This window comes from Macaca mulatta, chromosome 7 (genome assembly GCF_049350105.2).
Source record: "Macaca mulatta isolate MMU2019108-1 chromosome 7, T2T-MMU8v2.0, whole genome shotgun sequence".
Classification (NCBI taxonomy): Eukaryota; Metazoa; Chordata; class Mammalia; order Primates; family Cercopithecidae; genus Macaca; species Macaca mulatta.
The window spans coordinates 29,119,707-29,138,066 of NC_133412.1; the positions used below are offsets into that span (position 1 = coordinate 29,119,707).

An 18,360-nucleotide genomic window follows, 5' to 3' on the forward strand; every position below is an offset into this window, starting at 1 on the left:
AAGATCAATGAAACAAAAAGTTGGTGTTTTGAAAAGGAAAATTGACAAACCATTACCTAGACTAAGAAAAAAAAAGAAGACCCAAATAAATAAAATCAGAAATGGAAAGGGAGACACTACAACTTATACTATAAAAATTCAAAGGATCATTAGTGGCTACTGTGAGCAACTATATGCAAATAAATTGGGAACCTAGAGAAAATGAATAAATTCCTAGACACATAAACCTATCAAGATTGTACCATGAAGAACTCCAAAGTGTGACCAGACCAATAACAAGTAACGAGATTGAAGTCATAATAAAAAGTCTGCCAGTAAGGAAAAGCCCAAGACCAGATGGCTTCACTGCTGAATTCCACCAAACATTTAAAGAAGAACTAATACCAATTCTACTCAAACTGTTCCAGAAAATAGAGGAGAAGGGAATACAAACTCATTCTACAAGGCCAGTATTACCCTGAGATCAAAACTAGAGAAAGACAGATCAAAAAAAGAAAATTACAGACCAATGTTCCCGATGAATATTGATGCAAAAATTCTTCAACAAAATACTAGCAAACTGCATTCAACAAGACATTTAAAAGATCATTCTTCATGACCAAGTAAAATTTATCCCTGGAATGCAAGGATGGTTCAACATACATAAATCAGGCCAGGAATGGTGACTCACACCTATAATCCCAGCACTTTGGGAGCCTGGGCAACAAGGTGAAACCCTGTCTCCACCAAAAAACAAAAACAAAAAATTAGCCAGGCATGGTGGTGTGCGCCTGTGGTCTCAGCTATTCAGGAGGCTGAGGTGAAAGAATCACTTGAGCCTAGGAGGTAGAAGTTCCAAAGAGCCAAGATTGTGCTACTGCATTCCAACCTTGGTGACTGAGCAAGAACCTCGCTCAAACAAAAAAACCCCCACCAGAAATCAATCAATGTGACACATCATATCAACAGAGTGAAGGATATAAACCATATTATCATTTCAATTGATGCTAAAAAAAAAAAAAAAAAAAAGATAAAATTCAATGTCCCTCCATGATAAAAACCCTCAAAAAACTGGGTATACTTTGGGAGGCCAAGGCGGGCAGATCACGAGGTCAGGAGATTGAGACCATCCTGGCTAACACGGTGAAAACCCATCTCTACTAAAAAATACAAAAAAATTAGCCAGGTGTGGTGGCGGGTGCCTGTAGTCCCAGCTACTCGGGAGGCTGAGGCAGGAGAATGGTGTGAACCTGGAAGGCAGAGCTTGCAGTGACCTGAGATCGCACCACTGCACTCCAGCCTGGGCAAAAGAGTGAGACTCTGTCTCAAAGAAAAAAAAAAACTGGGTATAAAAGGAACATGCCTCAACATAATAAAAACCATATGTGAAAGACCCACAGATAGTTTCATACTGAATGGGAAAAAATTAACTCTTTCCTCTAAGATCTGGAAAAGACAAGGATGCCCACTTTCACCACTGTTACTCAACATAGTACTGGAAGTCCTAGCTAGAGCAATCAGATAAGAGAAATAAATAAAGAGCATCCAAATTAGAATCGAAGAAATCAAATTATCCTTGTTTGCAGGTGACATAATCTTACATTTGGAAACACCTAAAGATGCCATCAAACAACTATTAGAACTGATAAACAAATTCCATAAAGTTACAGTAAACAAAGTCAACATATACAAATCAGTAGCATTTCTATATACCAACAATGAACAACCTGAAAAAGAAATTTAAAAAGTAATCCCCTGATGGTGCTTTTCATGTTCTAGCAATGCACACATTTTGGCCCTGGCTCCTGATACCACAAGTTTCTTTTATGTACTTAGGCTCACTTATGGATGCATCACTTTTAAAAGCCGGGAATTTAGGAAAGGTTCATAACATTTTTATAGAACTTTTAAGCTTTTTGAAGGGTAAACACTTGTAAAACTTCTCTAAAGAACTGGTTGGGTGCAATGGCTCAAACATATAATCCTAGCACTTTGAGAGGTCATGGTGGGTGGATCACTTGAAATCAGTAGTTTGAGATCAACCTGACCAACTTAGTGAAACCCTGTGTCTACTAAAAATACAAAAAAATTAGCTAGGCATGGTGGTGCACGCCTGTAGTCCCAGCTACTCGGGAGACTGAGGCAGGAGAATCACTTGAACCCAGGAGGTGGAGGTTGTGGTGAACCAGGATCATGCCACTTCACTCCAGCCTGGGCAACAGAGCGAGATTTCATCTCAAAAAAACAAACAAAAAAAAAAATTAAAAAATTAAGGAGGGTAAAAATGAAGAGAGTTTGATTAATGGGTACAAAAATACACTCAGAATAAGTTTTAGTGGTTCAACAGCACAGTAGGGTGACTGTAGTTGTCAATCATGTATTGCATATTTCAAAATAGCTGGAAGAGATGTGAAATGTTCTCAACACAAAGAAATAATCAATGTTTGAGGTGATGACCAATTACCCTGATTTGATTATTACACATTGTATCATGTATGAAAATATCACATGTACTCCCATGCATATGTACAATTATAATGTATCAATAAATATTTAGTAAAAGACAAAAAGAAACAATTATTTAAAACTTTCAAGCAAATAGGGAAATAAGCTGACAATTACTATAAATATCAAGAAGGAATCCATTGGCTAGATAATTTAGAAAAAATATTGTTTTTGAGCCAATAAATGTTTATAAAACATTTAAATAATACAAGGAGGCCAGGCACGGTGACTCACTCCTGTGATCCCAGCACTTTGGGAAGCTGAGGCTGGAGGATCACTTGAGATCAGGAGTTTGAGATCAGCCTGGCCAACATGGCAAAACCCTGTCTCTACTAAAAATACAAAAATAAGCTAGGTATGGTGGTGCACATCTGTAGTCTCAGCTACTCGGGAGGCTGAGGCAGAAGAATCGCTTGAACCTGGGAGGTGGAGGTTGCAGTGAGCCGAGATCATGCCATTGCATTCCAGCCTGGGCAACAGAGCGAGACTCCATCACAAAAACAAATAATGATAATAAATAAAAACAAGGAAAGGTAAGCAGAAGTTATATCATATCACAACTCTGGTCTTGGTAGAAGGGTTTGGGGTATCTAGCATTTATCATTTAAAGACCTGAATTTAATTGTTATTTACTTCCATTTATGACAGGGATCATATTCATTCACTCACCTGAGCTGAAATTTGGCTTTCTGTGGTGACTGTAGGAGAGTCTAACAATGGACAGCACTGGAAAATTATCACTTCTATACTAAACGTTAAACTGTTTAATATTATTAAAATGATATTAAAATTTGGGGATAATATTTTAGGTTTATGTGTATATCCCAGAAGTTTATTCTTTAATGGTGATGTTTGTCATCAACTTCGGCTTCAGCTGAAGAGTGACTCATTTTTTGTCCCTTTTGGCATTTGGCTGAAATATGTATTCAGTGCACCTCTAATGGAGGCATAATGGGGTATGAAAATATGGGAAAGGCAAAATTAATTCCAGATGATGGCATTAGTGAAGGTTGAGTGGGGCAGACATTTGAGATGGACAATGAAACATGAGGAGGCGTCTAACAGGCAGAGATGGGTGATAGAAAAAGGGCATTTCAGGCCAAAAAGTATGCTTGAATCTTTCCTATAAAACTGTATGCACACAGGCGTGGTGGCTCATGCCTGTAATCCCAGCACTTTGGGAGGTCAAGGTAGGCACATCACCTGAGGTCAGGAGTTTGAGACCAGCCTGGCCAACATGATGAAACCCCGTCTCTATTAAAAAAACAAAAATTAGCCAGGCATGGTTGTGCACACCTGGAATCCCAGCTACTTGGGAGGCTGAGGTTGCAGAGAGCCAAGCTCACACCACTGCACTCCAGCCCGGGTGACAGAGTGAGACTCCATCTCAAAAAAAAACTATGCACCCAGCCATGATGCTTGTCTTCTGTGATTCCTGCCTCCCACTGCTTCCATAGGATTCCTACCTCCAAGCTTCCATAATGAAATCCTTACCTTTTCGTTTCAAATTTATGTCTTTAGTTTTTCTCAACTCTCCTATAAATACATGTTTTTACATACACATAGAATATGCTTATGTATACCGAAGTAACTATTTCCTATAGGAACTCTTTGATAACAAGAAAAGTGCTGCTGTTATTAATTAGCATATGATGATTCAGTGTGACACGCTTTCTGAGTTACTCTGGCTGGAAGTTTAGAGATAACACTAATTAGAGCTTGTAATGTTAACACATTAAGTAGAGTCGGAGTGTCATTTTATCTATCACTTTCACTCTAACCAAACCCTGAACACTAATGGGAACCATACTCTGTCACTTGTTCAAATATTTTACCTGAAGTCCTCAGATTTGTTCTCTTTAGTGTGTTAGGATGTTGAACTTCAACTGTTTTCCATTACTTGAAGTGGGTTAAATGCAGAAGGTTGGGGGTGCCATACCACTTCTAGTTCAGATCATCATGTTTCTTTGATTAGGCACTGTAGTAGTCAATTTTTGCTAAGTAAGTCTTTAGTAATAAACAAACCTAAACTTCAGTTTCCTCTTTGCTTACATTATATTATGTCAGCTAGTGGCTGAGGCTCTGACCCACGTAATTTCTTATTCTAGAACCCAGGTAGAAGGACCAGCCTCTATTCAGAACATGGCTTTCTCTTGGTGGAGGGAAAGAGCAGGCACACTAGTAGAGAAAGGCAGTGACTCTTAAAGCTTCCACCCAGGACTGTCTGATTGTCACCTCCACTTGTATTTTATTGACCAAAGCAAGATTCATGTTTCTAAACTTTGTGATTACAATATGACATTTATCTGAGGAGAGGAGGAAAATCCCATCATGGGATCATAGCCAAGCCTGGAATGCCTACGGGGCAGCACTGGAAGTCACATAGTAGTGGGCAAGCCTGTCTATTCCTCTAAAGGAGAGCAAATATTTGGTAACAGTATTTCAATCTACCACAGGCATTTAGTGGACTTACCTTTTCACTTATTTATGTAAATATAATTTCCAGGCTTTTCCTGTTTGCTTTCCTCCAAAAATTATGTTTCCAACTATAAGCGAATAGTGGCAACCCTAAATTATGTCTTTTTAAAAGAGAACTCTGTCTCTATTTCAGGACTTTCACAGGATCTTATTCTCCTGTGTAGTCAACCCTCTTGCAGCTAGTGTTTAAATCCAAACCAGGTCACTGGCTGGCATTCACAGGTGAATCTTCTGGTTCTGTGTCCCGAGAGAAGAGCAGGAGAGAGGGGGAAGAATGCAACATTCATTTATTTACAAATATTTATTGAATACTTTCTGGGTGCCAGCAGTATTGTAGATGCTAGGGATGGAGGAGTAAACAAAGCAAAGCTTCTTGGGGCTTCCACTAAGAAAACAAGCAATATGATGTTATGTGGTAAAAGTGCTATGGTGACAAGTAAAAAAAGGAGAGAATGACTGGGTAAGGTGATAAGAGGAAACCTTTCGGAAGTGACATTTGAGCAGAACCTTCATTAAAATGAGGGTATGAGCTAGAAGCATCTGGGAGGAAAATCATTCTCCTGCGTAGCATAAAGACTCTGAGATGGGGAGAAACTGGGCAGGATTAAGAAACCTCAGGGAGGCCAGTATGACTACAGCAGAGTCAGAGAGAATATGTGGTAGGAAACAAAATAATCATATACAGATTTGTAGAGGTGTTAATTCTGGATTTTATTCTAAATGTGATGGAAGCCATGAATGGTTTGGAGCAAGACGGCGACATGATCTGATTTGTTTTTAAAAGATCATTCTGGGCTGGGAGTGGTGGCTAACGCGTGTAATCTCAGTACTTTGGGAGACCAAAGTGGGCAGATCACCTGAGGTCAGGTGTTCAAGACCAACCTAGCCAACACGGCGAAACCCCGTCTCTACTAAAAAATAGAAAAAATTAGCCAGGTGTGGTGATGGCGGGGGGGGGGTGCTGTAATCTCAACTGCTAGGGAGGCTGAGGCAGGCAGAATTGCTTGAACCCGGGAGGCAGAGGTTGCAGTGAGCAGAGATCACGCCACTGCACTTCAGCCTGGGCGACAGAGAGAGACTCCGTCTCAAAAAAAAAAAAAAAAAAAAAAAAAAGTCATTCCGACTGCTAATATAGAAAATGTGTTAGAGCAAAGGAGTGGAAGAAGTGTGGAAGGTTCTACCTCTTTAGTGCTATCCAATACTAAGGTACTATTCTTAACATCTCTGGCCCCATATGTGGTTTTTAATGTACACAGATTTAAGAGATTCATGTTTATAAGTTTTGTGATTAAAATATGATAATGTATGCCTGAAAAAAGGAAAAAATCCACCATTAAATTTTGCATTATTTTAGAAAAAGGAACTAAAATAAGATGTATACATTTGATAGGAAAAATTTGAAATGAATAGCTAAAAGAAAATATATTTAATATTTGCCTAGCAGCCTATATAGGAAGGTGAGAGAGGAAAAGTGTAATAGATTAAGTCAGTCAGACACTGAATTTAAAAACCTCTCTGACCAAAGCAAAAGAAGCCATATTGCAGAGGAAAGTCCTTCTTAAACCATATCAGCTGGGTATGGTGTTGCATGTCTATAATTTCAATACTTTGGGATGCCATGGTGGGAGGATCCCTTGAGCCCAGGAGTTCAAGACCAGCCTGGGCAACATAGGGAGACCCTGTCTCTACAAAAAATAAATGAAAAAAAATTTAGCTGGGTGTGGTGGCATACGCCTGTAGTCCCAGCTGCTTAGGCTACTCAGGAGGCTGAGGTTGGAGGATTGCTTGAGCCCAGGAGGTCAAGGCTGCAGCAAGCCATGATAGCACCACTGCACTACAGCCTGGGTGACAGAATGAGACTGTCTCAAAAAAAAAAAAAAATTGATGAGATTTAGGAGACACATCAGTCTGATCAGCAGTGGAAAGCACATTAGAACTTGACTCAAGAGAACTGTGTCTCATCTCTGGATCTCCAATTACTGGCTGTGGGACCTTATACAAATTACTTAACTTTTCTGAGTCTTCATTTTCTTATCTATAGAAATAGAGGATGCCAGTTTATTCTTTATAGAGTTTTGAGGATTAGATGAGATATTACAAATGAAGTGCTGGCCCAGTGATTGGTATGTATTATAAGTATAAACATTCATATCAACCTGAATTATGTAGGAAATTGCACTCAGAAAGCTGTTATCTCCAAGAGATTGACCTAAAGATGGTATAGAAAATAAAATGCAATGGCCACAACACTGAGTTTTGACTGTCCTCTAAATATTTGCAATTGAGAAGGGTTTTTTCCTGGTCAGGCGCGGTGGCTCACACCTGTAATCCCAGCGCTTTGGAAGGCCAATGTGGGCAGATCACGAGGTCAAGAGTTCGAGACCAGAATGGCCAACATGGTGAAATCTCGTCTCTACTAAGCGTACAAAAATTAGCCGGGCATGGTGGTGCGTGCCTGTAATCCCAGCTACTCGGGAGGCTGAGGCAAGAGAATCACTTAAACCCGGGAGGCAAAGGTTGCAGTGAGCCAAGATCGTGCCACTACACTTTAGCCTGGGCGACAGAACAAGACTGTCTTAGAAGAAAAAGAAAAAAAAAAGTTTTTTTTTCCTTAAAAACCCAAACCATCAGTGATCTCCATTGCTGACATTAGTGGGTGCCAGTTGCATGAAATTCCAGGATGTTTATCTAACCTAGGGTGCTCCCTTCTCTGAGGGGAAGAAGTAGATGCCAGGAGAGGTTTAAACCATTAAGTGGCTCGCATACTGGGTGTAGCTGGAATGTACCTCAAGCAGGCACGTCAGTCCACTTCTTTGGCTACATTTTTGAAAGGTTGTGTCGAAGTTTAGCATTACTCCTGGGGATGGTCTGCTCCTGAAGAGCAGGCCAGGAAAATTCCCAGTAAGTGACTAAATGAATAAATGGTAAAATGTCGCAGTTCTCTCTCCACAGAGTCTCGCACAAAAGGTAGCCATTACATAGGCCACTGTCAAACAGTCCTCTGAGAGATTCCCATACTCTTCCTCTTCCCTCTAGACTACCCATCTGCCCCAATCCCTCCCTTGAGCAGCCACTTCTGTTTTTTCTCCCACTACAGCAGCCAGCCCCACCGCCTGGTGCAGAGCTTGAAGATGGAACGGGACGATAGGATGGGCAGAAACTGCCCTGGAATAGCTACATCATCCCTGGTTGCATACCTAAGAAAACCACTAGGGTCACCACACCCTGGAGGTGACATTCGCATGATTTATGCCTCTCTTGGGCTTTAGATTTTATTCCTTTACTTTTCTATAACTCTGTCATGGCCAGTTTAAAGGGCTCAATGTCATGTCCTCCCATTAACAACCAAGACTACAGTGCAAGCCCTGCCGTGTGTGCTTCTTTACAAAAGGTCAAAGTAAAAAGGAAATCTATACCGAAGAGCCTCTAGATACTATTTCCAGCTTCGGGGGAGTCCACAGTAGGTACTTCCACGGGTAGAGAACATTGTCTTAGACTGGGATAAGGGTTGGTATTCGCAGTCCCCTTCCTACGTTCTGTCCATTGTAAAGACCGGAGTCCGCGCTGAGCCTCGCCCTCCTCGCTGGAACTACAACTCCCAGGATACCCTGCGGCATGGGAGTGCGCACGCGCGTCGGAGGCGGAGGAGGAACCCGCCGCACCGACAGGGCGGTCGAGTGAGGGAGCTGCTGGCGGGTGGGTCAGGCAACTCCTTGGGAGGCCGACGCGGGCGCACGGGCGGGTGCTGGGAACCGAGCCTAGGCTTGCGGCCGGCAGTTTCCGTGGATCTGTGAAGAAGTCGGCGGCCCCTGCGGGCGCCAGTCAGGTAAGCCCAGCCCGGTGCTTTCCAGGAAGTCCGTCTGCGGGCGCGGGCTGGGGAGTCGCACCGGCCATGGTGGCTGAGGAGGGAGAGCTTGCTGCCCGCCCGCAGCCCGACTCCCGGCTCCTTCCCGACGGGTCCGTCTAGGGGAGCGGGGGCACACGGGGGCTGCTTCTCCGCGAACGGCCCGGGCCGGGGGCGTGGGGCGCGCTGGGCGTCGCCGGCCGGTCGAGGCGCGCGAACCCGGCGTTCCCGGTGAATCACCCGCGGCCCGGGCGCCCGGGTTCAGGACCGGCCCCCTCCCCTCCCGCGGAGCCGCGGCCAAGCTGGCTCCCTGCACCCCACCCAGCATCGCCGGGACACGATAGCACCAAGCCTCCTTCAAAGGCTTCGGCTTTTTAAAAGTTGGGGCGGCGGAGTAGGGGAGCCAAAACTTAGGGCACACCCTTTTTGTGATTGAAATGTGGCTGCCCTTGCATTCACCGATTTGATCTGTCTGCTCTTAGAATTAAGTTCCTAGCTCCCAGGCAGCACAGCTGGATCCGGCTGGGAAGTTTGTGTGTTAGTTTGTTTTGAGGACGTGACTGGGTCGTTATATTTTTGCTTGCAGCGGGTGGTGTGTTTCCTCCGCAAGCCTGCATTCTGATTGCAAACAGAAATGGGAAACAGCCAGTTTCTTTCTTTCTTTTTAATGTTTAGTTAAGAATCGCATTTCCAACTTGCCCTTGGCCTCTGTTAAAACCAAAAGTCATCTGGCAATGAACACTGCAGTAAAACTTACCCCAGGAGGCCATACTTCAACAGGAAATAAGCCTGTGGAGATTTAAGTTAGTTATGTGCAGTTTTCCTTGGTTTGTAACATTTTCATGCAACTCATGTGTCCTTTTCTGAGAAACTTTCAGATTAATTTTTTTGGCAGATTAAATTGATTAATTAATTGGCCCGTCAAAAATATATTAGGCTTGGAAAAATAGCTTTACCAAGGCTCATTTACTCTTGCTAGTTTCTTCTTCCTAGGCACCTTTTCACCTGTAAGAGTCAGCAGTTATAATATTACAGTCCCCTTTCTTACACATTCCTACGAAAGGAACAAAACTAATTAAAATGTCCAAATATATTTTAGCTCTTTGAGCTTTCTTTGCTTTTGCAACTCGCAGAAATTCTAGTTTGCTAATCTTTAAAATTAGGTTGTTGGACCAGATGACCCCCAAGATTATTCTGCCCCTAAATATCTCTGGTTTTTAAAAGTTCATTTATTTTACTCATTCAGGAAACACTGGCCATATGAATTCCAAGCCCTATGCTAGCCATGAGAAAGAGCAAACATGAGTTCTTGAGAATGCTGTAGACCTACTGCTCAATTTTATTTCATCATGTATTTTTTTATGACTAATTCCTAAATTTTGTGGTATATCCAATATGCTAACCTACACTGTAATTAATAACTTCATCTGAAGTTAAATACGTACAGGTCAAATCCCATTCAAAGATTTTTCGTTCGTAATTACTGGCCCATTGAAACAAAACAGGTTTGGTATGACAGAAAGGCCCTGAATGGTGGAGGGCAGTCTTTTCAAACTTTAACATGCGTAATTCACTCAGGATATTGTAAGCTTGAAGTAGAGCCCAAAGTCTGTATGTCTGATAGGTAATGCTGTCAGAGACCACACTTTGAATGTCAAGTGTGGGGAGGTAATTTTAGAGATATTTTAAGGTGTTTTTAATGGCAATTTAAATACTGATACTGATAACTGATATTAGATACATAATTGATGGCTTTTTCAACTCTCGGTTTTTTAAAATACTGTAATCCTATTAACTCTAACAAGAACAATTGTCTTCATAAGTTTTTCTCTTTCTTTCCTTTTCCTTTCCTTTGCTAGTTTGTCTTTTTTCTCTTTGCTTTTTTTTTTTTCTCTCCTCCTCTTCCTTCCTTGTTTTCACTCACATTAATTTGGCAGTTCATGAATTCAAGTATGTGTCTTGCCCCATTCTGTACAAAGTAGTGTTTTAGGCTCTTGGTGACTATGTGTAAGACATGAGGCCAGGGCCGGGCTTGGTGGCTCACACCTGTAATCCTAGCACTTTGGGAGGCCAAGGTGGGAGGATTGCTTGAACCCAGGTGTTTGAAACCAGTCTGGGCAACATAGCAAGACCCTGTCTCTACAAAATAAAATAAATTAGCTGGGTGTAGTGGTGATGCTTGTAGTCCTGGCTACTCAGGAGGCTGAGGCAGGAGGATTGCTTGAGCCCAGGAGTTTGAGATTACAGTGAGACACAATGATTGTGCCACTGCACTCCAGCCTGTGTGACAGAGTAAGACCCTGTCTCTAAAAAAAGAAAAAAAAATTATATATATATAAAAATATGAATGACATGGTTCCTGTCTAGGACCTTATTCTCTTTGGGATTAGGCAGATGTACTTATGTGTGGTCCACAGCACTTGTAAGAGCCACCTCTAGGGAGTAAAAAGGTAGTAGATATTTAGGAGAGATCTTTTCCAGTTGTAGGAGTGGGGAACAAATAAAGTCAATATTTTTTTCCATTCACTGGTCATCGCTTTCCCCAGGCTATACTGTCTATACTGTTTGAGTGTATGTGACATATATCTACATATAGTGCAATTCTGTAAATTTATTTTATTTGGAACCTTAGATGAGCCAGAAACATGAACATAATTAGAACCGGATGTGGTGGCACACTTCTGTAGTACCAGCCAATTGGGAGGTTGAGGCAGGAGTATCACTTGAGTCCAAGAGTTCCAGGACAGCCTGGGCAACATAGCAAGACCCTGTCTCAAAAACTAAAACAAAAGAGAAAATCAGTTAGATCTGAGCAATATCATAGGGAGGATGAGAGGCTGTGGGGATAAAAATATACCTGGATAGAGGGAGAGAGAAAGATAAAGAGGAGGATCCAGTAAACAGTAGAGGGAAAAAAGACTTTTAGTAAGGTTTTCTGGTGTCAGTCTGATGTATACTGATATTTAGGCTGTGTTATAGCTGGCAAACTATTCTTCACGCTTTTCAGTTGCTCTTAAATTTAATATGTGTGAGCTCTCTTGATTAGACTAGATGAGGAGGGCATTATTCTCTAGTTTGTATGGCTAAATAGTCCTTGCTGACATTTGATTTACATGCAGTTTTATGTCAGATCCTTTAAAATCACAAATATATGGAGAGAAAAATGGTATAGACAATAGAAAATTCTACTGGGCCTATAACTGGTCCATTAAGTTCTTGTTTAAATTGTAAACAATCAAATTTAATTTGGTGTTTATAAAAAATTATATATGTGAACTTACATTCTTGTATCTATATGTGTCTGTAATCCATTAGCTTATTTACAATGATGAAAGAATAGAAGTGTGAATAAATCAGAATGTCTCATGATTGAAAATGCTGTGTAACTGAAAATGCATTTGTGTAGTCTTGAGGAGTTTCATTTGAAACAAAATTGTTAGTGTGTATCTTGAGGCAGAATGCTACTTTGTATTTTATTGATGTGTAATTGACATTCAATAAAATGCACATGATATCTAGTTCAAGGAGTTCTGACAATTTTCTACACTGTAAATTCTACTAAAATAAGATAGAAAACTTTTTTTTTTTTTTTTTTGAGACAGTCTGTCTTTGTAGCCCAGGCTGGAGTGCAGTGGCGTGATCTCGGCTCACTGCAAGCTCTGCCTCCCGGGTTCACGCCATTCTCCTGCCTCAACCTCCCGAGTAGCTGGGACTACAGGCGCACGCCACCACACCTGGCTAATTTTTTTGTATTTTTAGTAGAGACGGGATTTCACGCTGTTAGCCAGGATGGTCTCGATCTCCTGACCTCGTGATCCACCTGCCTCGGCCTCCCAAAGTGCTAGGATTACAGGCGTGAGCCACTGCGCCCGGCCAGAAAACATTTTTTTTAAGTCACCCCAGAAAGTTCCCTCACCCACCTTCCTCCAAAGGCAATCACTTCCTCACTCCATAGATTTCTCACACTACAGAGTTTTTTTGACTGGTCTTGGACTTCACATAAATGGAGTCATACAGCATGTGCTTTTTTGTGTTTGGTTTCTTTCATGTAAGAAAGATTCATCTATGTTGTTGGCAAGTATTAGTGGTTTGTCCTTTTAAGTTGTTGAATAGTATTCCATTGTACGAATATATGCCAATTTATGTTTTCTCCTTGATGGATATTTGGAATAAAGTTGTTATGAACATTCTTTTACAAGTTTCTTTTTCTTTTCTTTCTTTTTTTTTTTTTTTTTGGAGACGGAGTCTTTCTCTGTCGCCCAGGCTGGAGTGCAGTGGCGCGATCTCGGCTCACTGCAACCTCCGCCTCCCAGGTTGAGGCCATTCTTCTGCTTCAAGTAGCTGGGACCACAGGCACCCGCCACCACACCCGGCTAATTTTTTCTATTTTTTTGGTAGAGACGGGGTTTCACTGTGTTAGCCAGGATGGTCTCGATCTCCTGACCTCGTGATCCACCCGCCTTGGCCTCCCAAAGTGGTGAGATTACAGGCGTGAGCCACTGTACCCGGCCTACAAGTTTCTTGATAAATACCTAGGAGTGGAGTTATTGAGTCATATGGTATGTGTATGTTTAACTTTATTAAAAATCTGCGGCCGGGCACGGTGGCTCAAGCCTGTAATCCCAGCACTTTGGGAGGCCGAGACGGGCGGATCACGAGGTCAGGAGATCGAGACCATCCTGGCTAACACGGTGAAACCCCGTCTCTACTAAAAAATACAAAAACCTAGCCGGGCGAGGTGGCGGGCGTCTGTAGTCCCAGCTACTCGGGAGGCTGAGGCAGGAGAATGTCGGGAACCCGGGAGGCGGAGTTTGCAGTGAGCTGAGATCCGGCCACTGCACTCCAGCCTGGGCGACAAAGCGAGACTCTGTCACAACAACAACAACAAAAAATCTGTCAAACAGTTCTCCAAAGTGATTTATACACAGGAGTTCTACTTCCTCCATATTTTTAGTGTTGCCAATGTTTTTTTTTTTTTTTTTTTTTTTTTTTTTTGAGACGGAGTCTCGCTCTGCCGCCCAGGCTGGAGTGCAGTGGCCAGATCTCGGCTCACTGCAAGCTCCACATCCCGGGTTCACGCCATTCTCCTGCCTCAGTCTCCCGAGTATCTGGGACTACAGGCGCCGCCACCACGCCCGGCTAGTTTTTTGTATTTTTTTTTAGTAGAGACGGGGTTTCACCGTGTCAGCCAGGATGGTCTCGATCTCCTGACCTCATGATCCGCCCGTCTCGGCCTCCCAAAGTGCTGGGATTACAGGCTTGAGCCACCGCGCCCGGCCTAGTGTTGCCAATGTTTAGTGTTGTCAGCCTTTTCATTGTTAGTCATAGTACAGGATGTATGGTTGTACCTCATTATGGTTTTAATTTACATTTTTCTAATGATTAAGAATGTTGAGTGCTTTATCATACGTTAATTGGCTATGCAGCATCTTTTTTTGTGAATTGTTTGTTCAAGTCTTACCTAGTCTTTCATTGGGTCATTCATCTTTTTATTGTTTGTAGGAGCTCTTTATATATTCAAGGTATAAGTTCTTTGTCATGTATGTAGATAGATGTGTTGGCATTTTTTTTTTTTTTACACAGTCTGTCCCTTGTCTACTTCCTCAATGATATTGTGATGAGCAGAAATTTTTAATTTTTATAGTCTGTTTTATCAATTTTTTGTATTATGGCTAGTGTTTTTTGTCCTGACCAATAAATTTTTACCTGTGCCCAGGATTGCGAAGAAAGCTTTTTCTTCTAGAAGCTTTATTTTTCTAAGTTTTTCATTTGGGTCTGTGATTGATCTCAAAGTAATTATTATTGTGTTATAATTAAATAGGGGTTTGGGTTCATTTTCCCCCTGGATATCCAGTTGTTCCAGCGACATAGGTTTAAGAAAACTTTAGGCTGGGCGCGGAGGCTCACGCCTGTAATCCCAGCACTTTGGGAGGCCGAGACGGGCGGATCACAAGGTCAGGAGATTGAGACCATCCTGGCTAACACGGTGAAACCCTGTCTTTACTAAAAAATACAAAAAACTAGCTGGGCGAGGTGGCGGGCGTCTGTAGTCCCAGCTACTTGGGAGGCTGAGGCAGGAGAATGGCGTAAACCCAGGAGGCGGAGCTTGCAGTGAGCTGAGATCCGGCCACTGCATTCCAGCCTGGGCGACAGAGCAAGACTCCGTCTCCAAAAAAAAAAAAAGAAAACTTTAAACATAGGTTTAAGAAAAACTTTCCTTTCTCGGCCAGGAGTGGTGGCTCACACCTGTAATCCCAGCACTTTGGGAGACCAAGGCAGGCAGATCATTTGAGCCTAGGAGTTTGAGACCAGCCTGGGCAACATGACAAAACTCCATTTCTACTAAAAATACAAAAATTAGCCAGGAGTACTGGCATGCACCTATAGTCCCAGCTGCCTGGGGGGCTGAGGCAGGCAGATCATCTGAGGGAGGTGGAGCCTGCAGTGAGCTGTTATCGTGCCACTGTACTCCAGCCTGAATGACAGAGTAAGACCCTGTCTCAAGACAAAACAAAACAAACCTCTTTTTTGTTTGTTTGTTTTTCTCCATTAGATTGACTTGACATCTTAGCTTATCAGCTGAGCTACTTTGCATTTTAGTTGTGCTTATATTATCGGTTTCTTAAGCATGGACCCTGATCTTAAAAATAAAATTTTTATGCTCCTCTTCCAGATTGGGACTTGACTGAGATTGATCCAGGGCTAGTTACCATATATTTCCCCCCCGTTTTGTTTTTCTGCTGTTGTCCCCAAGATTTAGTTTCTTGGAGAAAAATTACAGAACCCTACACAGAAATGGACCAAGGGAGATGTGTAGGATTTCACCTCTGCAAGGCTTTTGGTGCAGGTGGGCTCTTCTGGTAGTCTTCAGCACACCCTCTATGCTTGCCTCTCCTCTGCCACTTTTCTTGAACCCCCATTATTATTCCTTGTCAAGTCATCTCACTTTCTGCTTTCCTTAGACATTGGCCAACATTCCAAGTGATATAGTGTGCCCTCCACCAGAGAATAGCTGCCACTGCTTTAAGCCCCTTAACCTTCCCTCCTACCTCAGAAGAAACTGTTTCCTCTTTTCTTCTCTCACTGCCTGAATCTGGTCTAGCACACAAGGGGAGCCTCTGCAGAAATGTTATTTGAACTGGTCCCTGAAAGATGTGAAAGGATTTGAACATGAGAAAGAGTGCAAAAGGACATTTCCTGTGTAATGAACCGTGTGATGTAAGGGCTGCAGGCGGAAGAGCATGGAGGCGTACTTACTTCTGTGTGACACAGGGTGTGTGAAGATTGCTCCTTTCCCTTTACTTCTTCTTGCCCTGGCTTCCCTCCCAGCCCCAAGCTTTTTCAGCCTGTGCTTTGATCTCTTTGCTTAGTATATACTTCTCCACCCCTCTCTGTCTAGCTAATTCTGTCCCTCCCTGACCACCCACAGTGATCTCTGAATTTCTGTACACTAATAGCTAGTACCATTCTTTTGGCAGTTAATTATATATTTTCTTGGGGAAAAAAAAAAAAGCACTTTATGTGCATGTCTCATTTTCCCAAATAGAGTATATTAGTCAAGGTGTTTAGGTCTCAGGGAACACAAACCGACTTTAGCTAGCTTGCTAGATGGTATGGTGGCAGAGCTGGGAGTTGTAGTGCGTTACTATAGTAAGGCCGCTGAGGTCCCTGAAATGACCTACAGCTGGAACCCAGAGCAGGCACTTTGAAAGTCTCTGTCCTCTCTCTGCTTGTGGGGCTCTCTTGGGCTTCTTTCTGTACCTCTGCTCCATTTTAGGACATTAATTTTGATTTTAAAAAAGTAGTATGCATTACTATGTAATTTATCTTGATTGCTGAGCTTTTTGCACCCTGTTAAGTCTTGTGCCTGAGGCAGGTGCCTCTCCTTTCTTTCTTCCCTCTAGCCCCAGCCCTGCTTCATTCTCTTCCCTACAGACTGACCTGTGCTTTCCCCTTAGCTTCAGCTTCAAGGTGACTGGCTTGTTATGGTAGTGTCTCCAGACTTGGTGATAACCTTATGTCTCAACTTGAGTTTTGTCTCCCAGCTTTGCCGATTCCTGGAGAAGAATTGAATTTGGTCCTTCCTGGTTAGATTGAGGGTGGTGACCCCTGTACCAAACAGCTGTGAAAAATGGGACATTGTTATGTTGTTGCTTTGGCTGTATATTTCACAGGGACTGGAGTAAGGTGTGGGTTCCCACACACAAGGAGGTTTGGGGTTGTTCATCTCAAAACATGCTTATTTTGATGTCAGAAGGAAGTGACTATACCTTCTCTTTTTTGGTATGTTCCCTGCATCTGGCAGATTGACAGCTAAGAAATAGATGTAATTCTCTCTCTCTTTTTTTTTTTTTCCATTTTGTTTTGTTTTTGAGACTGGGTCTCACTCTGTTGCCTAGGCTGGAGTGCAGGTGTGATCATAGCTCCCTGCAACCTCCGCCTCCCAGGCTCAAACAATCCTCCCGCCTTAGCCTCCCCAAGTAGCTGAAACTATAGGTACGTGCCACCATGCCTGGCTAATTTTTTTTGTATTTTTTATAGAGATGGGGTCTCTTTATGTTGCCCAGGCTGGTCTCAAACTCTTGGGCTCAAGCAATCCTCCCGCCTCGGCCTCCCAAATTGCTGGGATTACCAATGTGAGCCACCGCACTCAGTCTTCTCTTATTTAGTGTCTGTTTATTCCTATGACTGACCATTTGATCATTAGGATTAACTTTTAGGTATAATAGTCAATTCAGAACAATTTTTTTTTTTCGAGACAGGCTTTCGCTCTGTCATCCAGGCTAGAGTGCAGGTGTGATCATAGCTCACTGCAGCCTTGAACTCCTGAGTTCAAACGATCCTCCTGCCTCAGGCTCCCAAGTAGCTGGGACTACAATTTGTACACCACCACACCTGGCTAATTTTTCTAGTGAGCAATATTTGTAATACTTAAAATGAATTACTAAAATTTGTATTATCATTTGGAAATTTTCTAATTTTATAGCAGATTAAATATTTTTTAAACATTACTTTTTGAAATTTGTTTCCCAGTTCAGAAAGAATAGGGGAGTAGAATATTGATAATCAAAGAGCGACAATACAGTACAACTTTACTGACTCTGCTCCCAGCCCCATTAGGATATGATAAAACTAAGTACTCACATCATTGATCTCAATGCTTACTGAGTCCCCTTATATTACTTTATTTTATGTTAATTTAGTGCCTGTCACGTTGCAGGCACTGTGTTAGGGGCTGATAATGTAAAAGTAGGTCCTTGCCCTCAAAGTGCTCACAATCTATGGTGGAAGTAGATATTTATGCAACTGATTACGGTCTGGTGAGATAAATGTTGATAGAAGTGTGGGCAAAGTGGTGGCTAGCACCTCTCTTCTATTGTTTTCTTTGTGTACATCGATCTCTCACTCTTCTATATTCTCTTTAGTTTCCAACTCTCTCAATCTCTGCAATTAATTGCTTATATTATGTGGATCAGAGTATAGTATGAATAATATCTCATTTACTTAATATAACTAATGAAGTGTTCCTTAAAAATGAAGATAATATTTAATGA

At 42.2% G+C, this 18,360-nt stretch overlaps 1 protein-coding gene across 2 annotated transcripts in view; it reads left to right on the forward strand.

Moving 5' to 3' along the window:
• Window positions 1-8,617: 8,617 nt before the first annotated feature.
• TMOD3 (tropomodulin 3) overlaps window positions 8,618-18,360 on the forward strand; it is a 79,959-nt gene continuing 70,216 nt past the window's right edge. Inside the window, exon 1 of one of the 2 annotated variants that reach the window (XM_015142196.3) lies at window positions 8,618-8,788. The gene's annotated coding sequence lies outside the window, so the exon portion shown is untranslated. The remainder of the gene's footprint in view (window positions 8,789-18,360) is intronic. The other variant, NM_001266419.1, reaches the window with a different exon arrangement.